This window comes from Scyliorhinus torazame, chromosome 2, assembly GCF_047496885.1.
Source record: "Scyliorhinus torazame isolate Kashiwa2021f chromosome 2, sScyTor2.1, whole genome shotgun sequence".
In the NCBI taxonomy this organism is placed as follows: domain Eukaryota; kingdom Metazoa; phylum Chordata; class Chondrichthyes; order Carcharhiniformes; family Scyliorhinidae; genus Scyliorhinus; species Scyliorhinus torazame.
The window spans coordinates 285,361,599-285,378,652 of NC_092708.1; positions in this window are offsets into that span (position 1 = coordinate 285,361,599).

Here is a 17,054-nt window from a genome sequence, read left to right on the forward strand (position 1 = left end):
GCAAGGTGGATACAGAACTGGCTAGGCCATAGAAGGCAGAGGGTAGCAATGGAGGGATGCTTTTCTCATTGGAGGGCTGTGACCAGTGGTGTTCCACAGGGATCAGTGCTGGGACCTTTGCTCTTTGTAGTATATATAAATGATTTGGAGGAAAATGTAACTGGTCTGATTAGTAAGTTTGCAGACGACACAAAGGTTGGTGGAATTGCGGATAGCGATGAGGACTGTCTGAGGATACAGCAGGATTTAGATTGTCTGGAGACTTGGGCGGAGAGATGGCAGATGGAGTTTAATCCGGACAAATGTGTGGTAATGCATTTTGGAAGGGCTAATGCAGGTAGGGAATATACAGTGAATGGTAGAACCCTCAAGAGTATTGAAAGTCAAAGAGATCTAGGAGTACAGGTCCACAGGTCATTGAAAGGGGCAACACAGGTGGAGAAGGTAGTCAAGAAGGCATACGGCATGCTTGCCTTCATTGGCCGGGGCATTGAGTATAAGAATTGGCAAGTCATGTTGCAGCTGTATAGAACCTTAGTTAGGCCACACTTGGAGTATAGTGTTCAATTCTGGTCGCCACACTACCAGAAGGATGTGGAGGCTTTAGAGAGGGTGCAGAAGAGATTTACCAGAATGTTGCCTGGTATGGAGGGCATAAGCTATGAGGAGCGATTGAATAAACTCGGTTTGTTCTCACTGGAACGAAGGAGGTTGAGGGACGACCTGATAGAGGTATACAAAATTATGAGGGGCAGAGACAGAGTGGATAGTCAGAGGCTTTTCCCCAGGGTAGAGGGGTCAATTACTAGGGGGCATAGGTTTAAGGTGAGAGGGGCAAAGTTTAGAGTAGATGTACGAGGCAAGTTTTTTACGCAGAGGGTAGTGGGTGCCTGGAACTCACTACCGGAGGAGGTAGTGGAAGCAGGGACGATAGGGACATTTAAGGGGCATCTTGACAAATATATCACTAGGATGGGAATAGAAGGATACGGACCCAGGAAGTGTAGAAGATTGTAGTTTAGTCGGGCAGTATGGTCGGCACGGGCTTGGAGGGCCGAAGGGCCTGTTCCTGTGCTGTACATTTCTTTGTTCTTTGTTCTTTGTTTGTTCAATCCATCCATCCAGCCATCCATCCAGCCATCCATTCAGCCATCCATTCAGCCATCCATTCATCCATCCATCCAGCCATCCATCAATCCATCCATCCATCTAGCCATTCTACCAGCCACCCATCCATCCATCCAGCCAACCAGCCATCCATCCATCCATCCAGCCAGCCATCCAGACATCTAGCCACCCATCCAGCCATCCATCCAGCCATCCACCATCCTTCCATCCCTCCAGCCAGCCATCCATCCAGCCATCCATCCAACCAGCCATCCATCCAACCATCCACCCATCCATCACTCCAGCCAGCCATCCATCCAGCCATCCATCCAGCCAGCCATCCATCCAGCCACCCATCCATCCATCCATCCCTCCAGCCTGCCATCCATCCAGCCATCCATCCATCCATCCCTCCAGCAAATCGTCCATCCAGCCATCCATCCATCCAGCCATCCAACCAGCCATCCATCCATCCATCCATCCCTCCAGCCAGCCATCCACCCAGCCATCCCTCCATCCATCCGTCCATACATCCATCCATCCAGCCATCCAACCATCCAGCCAGCCGTCCATCCAGCCATCCCTCCGTACAGCCATTCATCCATCCATCCATCCATCCGTCACCCCCGCCAGCCATCCATCCAGCCATCCCTCCATCCAGCCATGCATCCAGCCATCCATCCATCCATCCATCCATCCAGCCATCCATCCATCCAGCCATCCATCCATCCAGCCTTCCAGCCATCCAGCCATCCATCCATCCAACCATCCATCCATCCAGCCATCCATCCATCCATCCATCCAGCCATCCATCAAGCCATCCATCCATCCAGCCATCCATCCAGCCATCCATCCATCCATCCATCCCGCCAGCGAGTCATCCATCCAGCCATCCATCCATCCAGCCATCCATCCTGCCATCCATCCATCCATCCATCCCTCCAGCCAGCCATTCATCCAGCCATCCATCCATCCAGCCATCCGTCCAGCTATCCATCCATCCATCCTTCCATCCCTCCAGCAAGCCATCCATCCAGCCATCCAGCCATCCATCCAGCCATCCATCCATCCATCCATCCCTCCAGCCAGCCATCCATCCAGCCATCCCTCCATCCAGCTATCCATCCAGCCATCCATCCATCCATCCATCCCTCCAGCCAGCCATCCATCCAGCCATCCATCCATCCAGCCATCCATCCAGCCATCCATCCATCCATCCATCCATCCCTCCCGCCAGCCATCCATTCAGCCATCCATCCATCTAGCCATCCATCCAGCCATCCATCCTTCCGTCCCTCCAGCCAGCCATCCATCCAGCCATCCATCCATCCAGCCATCCATCCATCCATCCAGCCATCCATCCAGCCATCCACCCAGCCATCCCTCCATCCATCCGTCCATCCATCCATCCATCCTGCCATCCAACCATCCAGCCAGCCGTCCAGCCAGCCATCCCTCCATACAGCCATTCATCCAGCCATCCATCCATCCGTCACCACCGCCAGCCATCCATCCAGCCATCCCTCCATCCAGCCATGCATCCAGCCATCCATCCATCCATCCATCCATCCAGCCATCCATCCAGCCATCCATCCATCCAGCCTTCCAGCCATCCAGCCATCCATCCATCCAAACATCCATCCATCCAGCCATCCATCCATCCATCCAACCAGCCATCCTTCAAGCCATCCATCCATCCAGCCATCCATCCAGCCATCCATCCATCCATCCATCCCGCCAGCGAGTCATCCAGCCAGCCATCCATTCATCCAGCCATCAATCCTGCCATCCATCCATCCATCCATCCCTCCAGCCAGCCATTCATCCAGCCATCCATCCATCCAGCCATCCATCCAGCCATCCATCCATCCATCCGTCCCTTCAGCCAACCATCCATCCAGCCATCCATCCATCCAGCCTTCCATCCAGCCATCCATCCAGCCATACATCCATCCATCCATCCCTCCAGCCAGCCATCCATCCAGCCATCCCTCCATCCATCCATCCATCCAGCCATCCATGCATTCATCCATCTCTCCATCCAGCCATCCATCCAGCCATTCATCCATCCATCCAAACCTCCAGCCAGCCAGTCATCCATCCATCCATCCATCCAGCCATCCATCCAGCCATCCATCCATCAATCCATCTGCCCAGCCAGACATCCATCCAGCCATCCAGCCATCCAGCCATCCATCCATCCATCCATCCATTAATCCATCCCTCCAGCCAGCCATCCATCCAGCCATCCATCCATCCAGCCATCCATTCAGCAATCCATCCATCCATCCATCCATTCAGCCAGCCATCCATTCGGCCATCCATCCATCCAGCCATCCATCCATCCAGCCATCCATCCAGCCATCCATCCATCCATCCATCCAGCCATCCATTCAGCCATCCATCCATCCGTCCCTCCAGCCAGCCATCCATCCAGCCATCCATCCATCCAGCCTTCCATCCAGCCATCCATCCATCCATCCTTCCCTCCAGCCAGCCATCCATCCAGCCATCCATCCATCCAGCCGCCCATCCAGCCATCCATACATCCATCCATCCCTCCAGCCAGTCATCCAACCAGCCATCCATCCATCCAGCCATCCATCCATCCATCCATCCATCCATCCCTCCAGCCAGCCATTCATCCAGCCATCCATCCATCCATCGAGCCATCCATTCATCCATCCATCCCTCCAGCCAGCCATCCATCCAGCCATCCATCCAGCCATCCATCCATCCCTCCAGCCAGCCATCCATCCGGACCTCCATCCATCCAGCCATCCATCCCTCCAGCCAGCCATCCATCCAGCCATCCCTCCATCCAGCCATCCATCCAGCCATCCATGCATTCATCCATCTCTCCATCCAGCCATCCATCCAGCCATTCGTCCATCCATCCATACCTCCAGCCAGCCAGCCATCCATCCATCCATCCATCCAGCCATCCATCCACCCATCCATCCATCAATCCATCCGCCCAGCCAGCCATCCATCCAGCCATCCAGCCATCCAGCCAACCATCCATCCAGCCATCCATCCATCCATCCCTCCAGCCAGCCATCCATCCAGCCATCCATCCATCCAGCCATCCATCCAGCCATCCATCCATCCATCCATCCCTCCCGCCAGCCATCCATTCAGCCATCCATCCATCCAGCCATCCATCCAGCCATCCATCAATCCATCCGTCCCTCCAGCCAGTCATCCATCCAGCCATCCATCCATCCAGCCTTCCATCCAGCCATCCATCCAACCATCCTTCCCTCCAGCCAGCCATCCAACCAGCCATCCATCCATCCAGCCACCCATCCAGTCATCCATCCATCCATCCATCCCTCCAGCCAGTCATCCAACCAGCCATCCATCCATCCAGCCATCCATCCAGCCATCCATCCATCCATCCATCCCTCCAGCCATCCAGCCATCCATCCATCCATCCATCCATTAATCCATCCCTCCAGCCAGCCATCCATCCAGCCATCCATCCATCCAGCCATCCATTCAGCAATCCATCCATCCATCCATCCATTCAGCCAGCCATCCATTCGGCCATCCATCCATCCAGCCATCCATCCATCCATCCCTCCAGCCAGCCATCCATCCCGCCATCCATCCATCCAGCCATCCATCCAGCCATCCATCCATCCATCCATCCCTCCCGCCAGCCATCCATTCAGCCATCCATCCATCCAGCCATCCATTCAGCCATCCATCCATCCGTCCCTCCAGCCAGCCATCCATCCAGCCATCCATCCATCCAGCCTTCCATCCAGCCATCCATCCATCCATCCTTCCCTCCAGCCAGCCATCCATCCAGCCATCCATCCATCCAGCCGCCCATCCAGCCATCCATACATCCATCCATCCCTCCAGCCAGCCATCCATCCAGCCATCCCTCCATCCAGCTATCCATCCAGCCATCCATCCATCCATCCATCCCTCCAGCCAGCCATCCATCCAGCCATCCATCCATCCAGCCATCCATCCAGCCATCCATCCATCCATCCATCCATCCCTCCCGCCAGCCATCCATTCAGCCATCCATCCATCTAGCCATCCATCCAGCCATCCATCCTTCCGTCCCTCCAGCCAGCCATCCATCCAGCCATCCATCCATCAAGCCATCCATCCATCCATCCAGCCATCCATCCAGCCACCCATCCATCCAGCCTTCCAGCCATCCAGCCATCCATCCATCCAACCATCCCTCCAGCCAGCCATCCACCCAGCCATCCCTCCATCCATCCGTCCATCCATCCATCCATCCTGCCATCCAACCATCCAGCCAGCCGTCCAGCCAGCCATCCCTCCATACAGCCATTCATCCAGCCATCCATCCATCCGTCACCCCCGCCAGCCATCCATCCAGCCATCCCTCCATCCAGCCATGCATCCAGCCATGCATCCATCCATCCATCCATCCAGCCATCCATCCAGCCATCCATCCATCCAGCCTTCCAGCCATCCAGCCATCCATCCATCCAAACATCCATCCATCCAGCCATCCATCCATCCATCCAACCAGCCATCCTTCAAGCCATCCATCCATCCAGCCATCCATCCAGCCATCCATCCATCCATCCATCCCGCCAGCGAGTCATCCAGCCAGCCATCCATTCATCCAGCCATCAATCCTGCCATCCATCCATCCATCCATCCCTCCAGCCAGCCATTCATCCAGCCATCCATCCATCCAGCCATCCATCCAGCCATCCATCCATCCATCCGTCCCTTCAGCCAACCATCCATCCAGCCATCCATCCATCCAGCCTTCCATCCAGCCATCCATCCAGCCATACATCCATCCATCCATCCCTCCAGCCAGCCATCCATCCAGCCATCCCTCCATCCAGCCATCCATCCAGCCATCCATGCATTCATCCATCTCTCCATCCAGCCATGCATCCAGCCATTCATCCATCCATCCAAACCTCCAGCCAGCCAGTCATCCATCCATCCATCCATCCAGCCATCCATCCATCAATCCATCTGCCCAGCCAGACATCCATCCAGCCATCCAGCCATCCAGCCATCTATCCATCCATCCATCCATTAATCCATCCCTCCAGCCAGCCATCCATCCAGCCATCCATCCATCCAGCCATCCATTCAGCAATCCATCCATCCATCCATCCATTCAGCCAGCCATCCATTCGGCCATCCATCCATCCAGCCATCCATCCATCCATCCCTCCAGCCAGCCATCCATCCAGCCATCCATCCATCCAGCCATCCATCCAGCCATCCATCCATCCATCCATCCCTCCCGCCAGCCATCCATTCAGCCATCCATCCATCCAGCCATCCATTCAGCCATCCATCCATCCGTCCCTCCAGCCAGCCATCCATCCAGCCATCCATCCATCCAGCCTTCCATCCAGCCATTCATCCATCCATCCTTCCCTCCAGCCAGCCATCCATCCAGCCATCCATCCATCCAGCCGCCCATCCAGCCATCCTTACATCCATCCATCCCTCCAGCCAGTCATCCAACCAGCCATCCATCCATCCAGCCATCCATCCATCCATCCATCCATCCATCCCTCCAGCCAGCCATTCATCCAGCCATCCATCCACCCATCGAGCCATCCATTCATCCATCCATCCCTCCAGCCAGCCATCCATCCAGCCATCCATCCATCCAGCCATCCATCCATCCCTCCAGCCAGCCATCCATCCGGACCTCCATCCATCCAGCCATCCATCCCTCCAGCCAGCCATCCATCCAGCCATCCCTCCATCCAGTCTTCCATCCAGCCATCCATGCATTCATCCATCTCTCCATCCAGCCATCCATCCAGCCATTCGTCCATCCATCCATACCTCCAGCCAGCCAGCCATCCATCCATCCATCCATCCAGCCATCCATCCACCCATCCATCCATCAATCCATCCGCCCAGCCAGCCATCCATCCAGCCATCCAGCCATCCAGCCATCCATCCATCCATCCATCCATTAATCCATCCCTCCAGCCAGCCAGCCATCCAGCCATCCATCCATCCAGCCATCCATTCAGCAATCCGTCCATCCATCCATCCCTTCAGCCAGCCATCCATTCGGCCAACCATCCATCCATCCATCCATCCATCCATCCCTCCAGCCAGCCATCCATCCAGCCATCCATCCATCCAGCCACCCATCCAGCCATCCATCCATCCATCCATCCCTCCCGCCAGCCATCCATTCAGCCATCCATCCATCCAGCCATCCATCCAGCCATCCATCAATCCATCCGTCCCTCCAGCCAGTCATCCATCCAGCCATCCATCCATCCAGCCTTCCATCCAGCCATCCATCCAACCATCCTTCCCTCCAGCCAGCCATCCAACCAGCCATCCATCCATCCAGCCACCCATCCAGTCATCCATCCATCCATCCATCCCTCCAGCCAGTCATCCAACCAGCCATCCATCCATCCAGCCATCCATCCAGCCATCCATCCATCCATCCATCCCTCCAGCCATCCAGCCATCCATCCATCCATCCATCCATTAATCCATCCCTCCAGCCAGCCATCCATCCAGCCATCCATCCATCCAGCCATCCATTCAGCAATCCATCCATCCATCCATTCAGCCAGCCATCCATTCGGCCATCCATCCATCCAGCCATCCATCCATCCATCCCTCCAGCCAGCCATCCATCCAGCCATCCATCCATCCAGCCATCCATCCAGCCATCCATCCATCCATCCATCCCTCCCGCCAGCCATCCATTCAGCCATCCATCCATCGAGCCATCCATTCATCCATCCATCCCTCCAGCCAGCCATCCATCCAGCCATCCATCCATCCAGCCATCCATCCATCCCTCCAGCCAGCCATCCATCCGGACCTCCATCCATCCAGCCATCCATCCCTCCAGCCAGCCATCCATCCAGCCATCCCTCCATCCAGCCATCCATCCAGCCATTCGTCCATCCATCCATACCTCCAGCCAGCCAGCCATCCATCCATCCATCCATCCAGCCATCCATCCACCCATCCATCCATCAATCCATCCGCCCAGCCAGCCATCCATCCAGCCATCCAGCCATCCAGCCATCCATCCATCCATCCATCCATCCATCCATTAATCCATTCCTCCAGCCAGCCAGCCATCCAGCCATCCATCCATCCAGCCATCTATTCAGCAATCCGTCCATCCATCCATCCCTTCAGCCAGCCATCCATTCGGCCAACCATCCATCCAGCCATCCATCCATCCATCCCTCCTGCCAGCCATCCATCCATTCATCCTTCCCTCCAGCCAGCCATCCATCCAGCCATCCATCCATCCAGCCGCCCATCCAGCCATCCATACATCCATCCATCCCTCCAGCCAGTCATCCAACCAGCCATCCATCCATCCAGCCATCCATCCATCCATCCATCCATCCCTCCAGCCAGCCATTCATCCAGCAATCCATCCATCCATCGAGCCATCCATTCATCCATCCATCCCTCCAGCCAGCCATCCATCCAGCCATCCATCCATCCAGCCATCCATCCATCCCTCCAGCCAGCCATCCATCCGGACCTCCATCCATCCAGCCATCCATCCCTCCAGCCAGCCATCCATCCAGCCATCCCTCCATCCAGCCATCCATCCAGCCATTCGTCCATCCATCCATACCTCCAGCCAGCCAGCCATCCATCCATCCATCCATCCAGCCATCCATCCACCCATCCATCCATCAATCCATCCGCCCAGCCAGCCATCCATCCAGCCAACCAGCCATCCAGCCATCCATCCATCCATCCATCCATCCATCCATTAATCCATCCCTCGAGCCAGCCAGCCATCCAGCCATCCATCCATCCAGCCATCTATTCAGCAATCCGTCCATCCATCCCTCCCTTCAGCCAGCCATCCATTCGGCCAACCATCCATCCAGCCATCCATCCATCCATCCCTCCAGCCAGCCATCCATCCAGCCATCCATCCATCCAGCCATCCATCCAGCCATTCATCCATCCATCCATCCCTCCCGCCAGCCATCCATTCAGCCATCCATCCATCCAGCCATCCATCCAGCCATCCATCAATCCATCCGTCCCTCCAGCCAGTCATCCATCCAGCCATCCATCCATCCAGCCTTCCATCCAGCCATCCATCCAACCATCCTTCCCTCCAGCCAGCCATCCAACCAGCCATCCATCCATCCAGAAACCCATCCAGTCATCCATCCATCCATCCATCCCTCCAGCCAGTCATCCAACCAGCCATCCATCCATCCAGCCATCCATCCAGCCATCCATCCATCCATCCATCCCTCCAGCCAGCCATTCATCCAGCCATCCATCCATTCAGCCATCCATCCAGCCATCCAACCATCCATCCCTCCAGCAAGCCATCCATCCAGCCATCCATACATTCAGCCATCCATCCAGCCATCCAACCATTCATCCATCTCTCCAGCCAGCCATACATCCAGCCATCCATCCATCCATCCAGCCATCCATCCATCCATCCATCCCTCCTTCCAGCCAGTCATTAAGCCATCCATCCATCCAGCCAGCCATCCATCCCTCCAGCCAGCCAGTCATCCAGCCATCCCTCCATCAAGCCATCCATCCAGCCATCCATCCATCCATCCATCCCTCCAGCCAGCCAACCATCCAGCCATCCCTCCATCCAGCTATCCATCCATCCAGCCAGCCATCCATCCAGCCATCCATCCATCCAGCCATCCATCCATCCATCCAGCCATCCATCCAGCCATCCATCCATCAATCCATCCGCCCAGCCAGCCATCCATCCAGCCATCCATCCACCCATTAATCCATCCCTCCAGCCAGCCGCCCATCCAGCCATCCATACATCCATCCATCCCTCCAGCCAGTCATCCAACCAGCCATCCATCCATCCAGCCATCCATCCATCCATCCATCCATCCATCCCTCCAGCCAGCCATTCATCCAGCCATCCATCCATCCATCGAGCCATCCATTCATCCATCCATCCCTCCAGCCAGCCATCCATCCAGCCATCCATCCATCCAGCCATCCATCCATCCCTCCAGCCAGCCATCCATCCGGACCTCCATCCATCCAGCCATCCATCCCTCCAGCCAGCCATCCATCCAGCCATCCCTCCATCCAGTCTTCCATCCAGCCATCCATGCATTCATCCATCTCTCCATCCAGCCATCCATCCAGCCATTCGTCCATCCATCCATACCTCCAGGCAGCCAGCCATCCATCCATCCATCCATCCAGCCATCCATCCACCCATCCATCCATCAATCCATCCGCCCAGCCAGCCATCCATCCAGCCATCCAGCCATCCAGCCATCCATCCATCCATCCATCCATTAATCCATCCCTCCAGCCAGCCAGCCATCCAGCCATCCATCCATCCAGCCATCCATTCAGCAATCCGTCCATCCATCCATCCCTTCAGCCAGCCATCCATTCGGCCAACCATCCATCCATCCATCCATCCATCCATCCCTCCAGCCAGCCATCCATCGAGCCATCCATCCATCCAGCCATCCATCCAGCCATCCATCCATCCATCCATCCCTCCCGCCAGCCATTCATTCAGCCATCCATCCATCCAGCCATCCATCCAGCCATCCATCAATCCATCCGTCCCTCCAGCCAGTCATCCATCCAGCCATCCATCCATCCAGCCTTCCATCCAGCCATCCATCCAACCATCCTTCCCTCCAGCCAGCCATCCAACCAGCCATCCATCCATCCAGCCACCCATCCAGTCATCCATCCATCCATCCATCCCTCCAGCCAGTCATCCAACCAGCCATCCGTCCATCCAGCCATCCATCCAGCCATCCATCCATCCATCCATCCCTCCAGCCATCCAGCCATCCATCCATCCATCCATCCATCCATTAATCCATCCCTCCAGCCAGCCATCCATCCAGCCATCCATCCATCCAGCCATCCATTCAGCAATCCATCCATCCATCCATCCATTCAGCCAGCCATCCATTCGGCCATCCATCCATCCAGCCATCCATCCATCCATCCATCCCTCCAGCCAGCCATCCATCCAGCCATCCATCCATCCAGCCATCCATCCAGCCATCCATCCATCCATCCATCCCTCCCGCCAGCCATCCATTCAGCCATCCATCCATCCAGCCATCCATTCAGCCATCCATCCATCCGTCCCTCCAGCCAGCCATCCATCCAGCCATCCATCCATCCAGCCTTCCATCCAGCCATCCATCCATTCATCCTTCCCTCCAGCCAGCCATCCATCCAGCCATCCATCCATCCAGCCGCCCATCCAGCCATCCATACATCCATCCATCCCTCCAGCCAGTCATCCAACCAGCCATCCATCCATCCAGCCATCCATCCATCCATCCATCCATCCATCCCTCCAGCCAGCCATTCATCCAGCCATCCATCCATCCATCGAGCCATCCATTCATCCATCCATCCCTCCAGCCAGCCATCCATCCAGCCATCCATCCATCCAGCCATCCATCCATCCCTCCAGCCAGCCATCCATCCGGACCTCCATCCATCCAGCCATCCATCCCTCCAGCCAGCCATCCATCCAGCCATCCCTCCATCCAGCCATCCATCCAGCCATTCGTCCATCCATCCATACCTCCAGCCAGCCAGCCATCCATCCATCCATCCATCCAGCCATCCATCCACCCATCCATCCATCAATCCATCCGCCCAGCCAGCCATCCATCCAGCCATCCAGACATCCAGCCATCCATCCATCCATCCATCCATCCATCCATTAATCCATCCCTCCAGCCAGCCAGCCATCCAGCCATCCATCCATCCAGCCATCTATTCAGCAATCCGTCCATCCATCCATCCCTTCAGCCAGCCATCCATTCGGCCAACCATCCATCCAGCCATCCATCCATCCATCCCTCCAGCCAGCCATCCATCCAGCCATCCATCCATCCAGCCATCCATCCAGCCATCCATCCATCCATCCATCCCTCCCGCCAGCCATCCATTCAGCCATCCATCCATCCAGCCATCCATCCAGCCATCCATCAATCCATCCGTCCCTCCAGCCAGTCATCCATCCAGCCATCCATCCATCCAGCCTTCCATCCAGCCATCCATCCAACCATCCTTCCCTCCAGCCAGCCATCCAACCAGCCATCCATCCATCCAGCCACCCATCCAGTCATCCATCCATCCATCCATCCCTCCAGCCAGTCATCCAACCAGCCATCCATCCATCCAGCCATCCATCCAGCCATCCATCCATCCATCCATCCCTCCAGCGAGCCATTCATCCAGCCATCCATCCATTCAGCCATCCATCCAGCCATCCAACCATCCATCCCTCCAGCAAGCCATCCATCCAGCCATCCATACATTCAGCCATCCATCCAGCCATCCAACCATTCATCCATCTCTCCAGCCAGCCATACATCCAGCCATCCATCCATCCATCCAGCCATCCATCCATCCATCCATCCCTCCTTCCAGCCAGTCATTAAGCCATCCATCCATCCAGCCAGCCATCCATCCCTCCAGCCAGCCAGTCATCCAGCCATCCCTCCATCAAGCCATCCATCCAGCCATCCATCCATCCATCCATCCATCCCTCCAGCCAGCCAACCATCCAGCCATCCCTCCATCCAGCTATCCATCCATCCAGCCAGCCATCCATCCAGCCATCCATCCATCCAGCCATCCATCCATCCAGCCATCCATCCAGCCATCCATCCATCAATCCATCCGCCCAGCCAGCCATCCATCCAGCCATCCATCCACCCATTAATCCATCCCTCCAGCCAGCCATCCATCCAGCCATCCATTCAGCAATCCATCCATCCCTTCAGCCAGCCATCCATTCGGCCATCCATCCATCCAGGCATCCATCCATCTATCCCTCCAGCCAGCCATCCATCCAGCCAGCCATCCATCCAGCCATCCATCCCTCCCGCCAGCCATCCATCCAGCCATCCATCCAGCCATCCAACCATTCATCCATCTCTCCAGCCAGCCATTCATCGAGCCATCCATCCATCCAACCAGCCATCCATCCAACCAGCCTTCCATCCAGCCATCCATCCAACCATCCTTCCCTCCAGCCAGCCATCCAACCAGCCATCCATCCATCCAGCCACCCATCCAGCCATCCATCCATCCATCCATCCCTCCAGCCAGTCATCCAACCAGCCATCCATCCATCCAGCCATCCATCCAGCCATCCATCCATCCATCCATCCCTCCAGCCAGCCATTCATCCAGCCATCCATCCATTCAGCCATCCATCCAGCCATCCAACCATCCATCCCTCCAGCACGCCATCCATCCAGCCATCCATTCATTCAGCCATCCATCCAGCCATCCAACCATTCATCCATCTCTCCAGCCAGCCATACATCCAGACATCCATCCATCCATCCAGCCATCCATCCATCCCTCCTTCCAGCCAGTCATTAAGCCATCCATCCATCCAGCCAGCCATCCATCCCTCCAGCCAGCCAGTCATCCAGCCATCCCTCCATCCAGCCATCCATCCAGCCATCCATCCATCCATCCATCCCTCCAGCCAGCCAACCATCCAGCCATCCCTCCATCCAGCTATCCATCCATCCAGCCAGCCATCCATCCAGCCATCCATCCATCCAGCCATCCATCCATCCAGCCATCCATCCAGCCATCCATCCATCAATCCATCCGCCCAGCCAGCCATCCATCCAGCCACCCATCCACCCATTAATCCATCCCTCCAGCCAGCCATCCATCCAGCCATCCATTCAGCAATCCATCCATCCCTTCAGCCAGCCATCCATTCGGCCATCCATCCGTCCAGGCATCCATCCATCCATCCCTCCAGCCAGCCACCCATCCAGTCATCCATCCATCCAGCCATCCGTCCAGCCATCCATCCATCCATCCATCCCTCCCGCCAGCCATCCATCCAGCCATCCATCCAGCCATCCAACCATTCATCCATCTCTCCAGCCAGCCATACATCGAGCCATCCATCCATCCAACCAGCCATCCATCCATCCATCCATCCCTCCTTCCAGCCAGTCATTAAGCCATCCATCCATCCAGCCATCCATCCAGCCATCCATCCCTCCAGCCAGCCAGCCATCCAGCCATCCCTCCATCCAGCCATCCATCCAGCCATCCATCCATCCATCCATCCCTCCAGCCAGCCAACCATCCAGCCATCCCTCCATCCAGCTATCCATCCATCCATCGATCCCACCAGCCAGCCATCCATCCAGCCATCCATCCAGCTATCCATCCAGCCATCCATTCATCAATCCATCCCTCCAGCCAGCCATTCATCAAGCCATCCACCCATCCAGCCGACCATTCAGCCATCCATCCATCCCTTCAGCCTGCCAGCCATCCATCCATTCATCCATCCAGCCATCCATCAAGCCATCCATCCATCCAGCCATCCATCCATTCATCCATCCATCCCGCCAGCGAGTCATCCATCCATCCATCCATCCATCCAGCAATCCATCCTGCCATCCATCCATCCCTCCAGCCAGCCATTCATCCAGCCATCCATCCATCCAGCCAACCATCCAGCTATCCATCCATCCACCCATCCATCCCTCTAGCAAGCCATCCATCCAGCCATCCAGCCATCCATCCAGCCATCCATCCATCCATCCATCCCTCCAGCCAGCCATCCATCCAGCCATCCCTCCATCCAGCCATCCATCCAGCCATCCATGCATTCATCCATCTCTACATCCAGCCATCCATCCAGCCATTCATCCATCCATCCATACCTCCAGCCAGACAGCCATCCATCCATCCATCCATCAAGCCATCCATCCAGCCATCCATCCATCAATCCATCCGCCCAGCCAGCCATCCATCCAGCCATCCAGCCATCCACCCATTAATCCATCCCTCCAGCCAGCCATCCATCCAGCCATCCATCCATCCAGCCATCCATCCAGCCATCCATCCATCCAGCCATCCATCCTGCCATCCATCCATCCATCCATCCCTCCAGCCAGCCATTCATTCAGCCATCCATCCATCCAGCCATCCAGCCAGCTATCCATCCATCCATCCATCCATCCCTCCAGCCAGCCATCCATCCAGCCATCCCTCCATCCAGCCATCCAACCAGCCATCCATGCATTCATCCATCTCTCCATCAAGCCATCCATCCAGCCATTCATCCATCCATCCATACCTCCAGCCAGACAGCCATCCATCCATCCATCCATCCAGCATTCCATCCAGCCATCCATCCAGCCATCCTTCCCTCCAGCCAGCCATCCATCCAGCCATCCATCCATCCAGCCGCCCATCCATCCATCCATCCATCCATCCATCCCTCCAGCCAGTCATCCAACCAGCCATCCATCCATTCAGCCATCCATCCATCCATCCATCCATCCATCCCTCCAGCCAGCCATTCATCCAGCCATCCATCCATTCAGCCATCCATCCATCCATCCCTCCAGCCAGCCAACCATCCAGCCATCCCTCCATCCAGCTATCCATCCATCCATCCCACCAGCCAGCCATCCATCCAGGCATCCATCCAGCAATCCATCCAGCTGTCCATTCATCAATCCATCCCCCCAGCCAGCCATCCAACCAGCCATCCATGCATTCATCCATCTCTCCATCAAGCCATCCATCCAGCCATTCATCCATCCATCCATACCTCCAGCCAGACAGCCATCCATCCATCCATCCATCCAGCCTTCCATCCAGCCATCCATCCAGCCATCCTTCCCTCCAGCCAGCCATCCATCCATCCAGCCGCCCATCCATCCATCCATCCATCCATCCATCCCTCCAGCCAGTCATCCAACCAGCCATCCATCCATCCAGCCATCCATCCATCCATCCATCCATCCATCCCTCCAGCCAGCCATTCATCCAGCCATCCATCCATTCAGCCATCCATCCAGCCATCCAACCATCCATCCCTCCAGCAAGCCATCCATCCAGCCATCCATTCATCCAGCCATCCATCCAGCCATCCATCCATCCACCATCCCTCGAGCCAGCCATCCATCAAGCCATCCCTCCATCCAGCCATCCATCCAGCCATCCAACCATTCATCCATCTCTCCAGCCAGCCATACATCCAGCCATCCATCCATCCATCCAGCCATCCATTCAGCAATCCATCCATCCATCCATCCCTTCTACCATCCATCCATTCAGCCATCCATCCAGCAATCCATCCATCCATCCATCCCTCCAGCCAGCCATCCATCCAGCCATCCATCCGTCCAGGCATCCATCCATCCATCCATGCATCCATCCATCCCTCCAGCCAGCCATCCATCTAGCCATCCATCCTTCCATCCATCCAGCCAGCCATCCATCCAGCCATTCATCCATCCATCCATACCTCCAGCCAGACAGCCATCCATCCATCCATCCATCCAGCCATCCATCCAGCCATCCATCCTTCAATCCATCCGCCCAGCCAGCCATCCATCCAGCCATCCAGCCATCCACCCATTAATCCATCCCTCCAGCCAGCCATCCATCCAGCCATCCATCCATCCAGCCATCCATTCAGCAATCCATCCATCCATCCATCACTTCAGCCAGCCATCCATTCGGCTCCATCCATCCAGCCATCCATCCATCCATCCCTCCAGCCAGCCATCCATCCAGCCATCCATCCATCCAGCCATCCATCCAGCCATCCATACATCCATCCATCCCTCCCGCCAGCCATCCATTCAGCCATCCATCCATCCAGCCATCCATCCAGCCATCCATCCATCCGTCCCTCCAGCCAGCCATCCATCCAGCCATCCATCCATCCAGCATTCCATCCAGCCATCCATCCATCCATCCTTCCCTCCAGCCAGCCATCCATCCAGCCATCCATCCATCCAGCCGCCCATCCAGCCATCCATCCATCCATCCATCCCTCCAGCCAGTCATCCAACCAGCCATCCATCCATCCAGCCATCCATCCAGCCATCCATCCATCCATCCATCCCTCCACCCAGCCATTCATCCAGCCATCCATCCATTCAGCCATC